This window comes from Micromys minutus (assembly GCF_963924665.1).
Source record: "Micromys minutus genome assembly, chromosome: 9".
In the NCBI taxonomy this organism is placed as follows: domain Eukaryota; kingdom Metazoa; phylum Chordata; class Mammalia; order Rodentia; family Muridae; genus Micromys; species Micromys minutus.
Genome location: NC_137978.1, coordinates 44,201,735 through 44,203,358, shown reverse-complemented (window position 1 = coordinate 44,203,358; position 1,624 = coordinate 44,201,735).

Genomic DNA, 1,624 nt, shown 5'->3' with positions numbered 1-1,624 from the left:
CCTGTTGCAAAGTTCTAAATTGTGTACTTTGGTTTGGAATGACTCTGGACTGGGAAGTAAAAATGGGACCTGAGATATTGATGGTAGAGTGCTTGGCTAGCATGCCTGAAGCCCTGGATCCAACCCTAGGTATCACATAAGCCAGCACTGGCTTGAAGAGGCTCCAAAAATGCAAGATCAGCCTGTCTATATGAAACCTTGTCTGAGAAACAAAGTGGAAGTCTCAGCAGATCAAAGATTAGCATTCCAGTAGAGTGACAGTTGGATCTCGCTGTTGGGGTTTAGTCATTTCATTATATGTAGTAAACTTGATTAATTACCAAAACAAAGAAATCATACAGCACTGGATCACACCAGTCACCAACAGGCATTCTCACATCAACCTTTGCTGTGTGACTTTGAGATTCAGCACTCCCATAAAGAAAAACACCCACTCAAAATCACCCGGTCATTGTCCGTACTGCTGCTGGCAAGTAGTAAGATTTTGGCCAACATGGTAACACATGCACTTCCTGGGGGAGGCAGAGCCAGGAAGGTAAGGTGTTCAAAATTACTGGCTGCCTAGGGAGTTCAAGACCAAATTAGGCTACTTGAGTTCCTATCTCAAGGTGGGGCTTTGGTCACAGCATATAGGAGGCAGAGGCTGGCAGATATCTGAGTTCAAGGCCTACCTGGTCTACTTAGTTCCTGGACAGCCAGGGCTATATATACCTTGTCATAAAGGGTGAAGGAAGGAAGAAGCTATAAATTTGTACCTAACAGTGGGAACAACAGTTACATGGAAGTGCTGCAGGAGGGTGTGTGTCTTATTTCCCCACCTGGGGCTGAGGCAGAATAGCCAATGTGCTTGTACTTGTGTTTGGAGACCAGAGGCAGGGAGCCCATTTAGAGACAACTCTACTCCTCCGGCTTTGGGATTACAGTCTCGCCCTGACTAAACCTGCTTTTTTATAACCTGGGTGTTGTTTGCAGGAGTTGCCTAATACCATCAGAAAACATGGTTCAAAACAGTCACAAAATTACAGTTATGAAGTAGCAACGGAAATAATTTTATGTTTGGAGGTCACCACAACATGAGGAACTGTATTAAACCATAGCAATGAGGTTTAGAACCATTTCTCCAGAGTATCCTCTTTGTATGGACTTTTGTAAAGACCTGATGTAGATCTCCAGTGTGTTTATTGGGAAGCAATCAGGGCCCTGGTTTCCAGATACCTTTAATCCAGATCTCTCTGAGACTCGGTTACTTTGGTAAAGATTTAATGCATTGTTTGAGCTTTGATCACTCTGGGTAAGTGTTCTGCCACTGAGTTTATTATACAGTATCACCTCTCAAAGTTACATCTGAACAAACAGAACATTGCACTGAGTCTGTTGGGCAGACTTATTACAGAAAAATGGACACCATGAAGAACCCTAAAACAAAGTCCAATTAACACAATTTGCAACATGCTCTACCCCCCAGCCTGACTCTACCCTCTGAGACTGCAGCATTTAACCAACAGTTATTTCAACGCTTCATGGCTAATGCTATAACAGAATCCTAGCCAGACCTACGGAACTAGTATAAAATGTAGGCTCTCAAAGTGACCTGTGAGCAGGGACTTAAAACCCATTGTCTCTA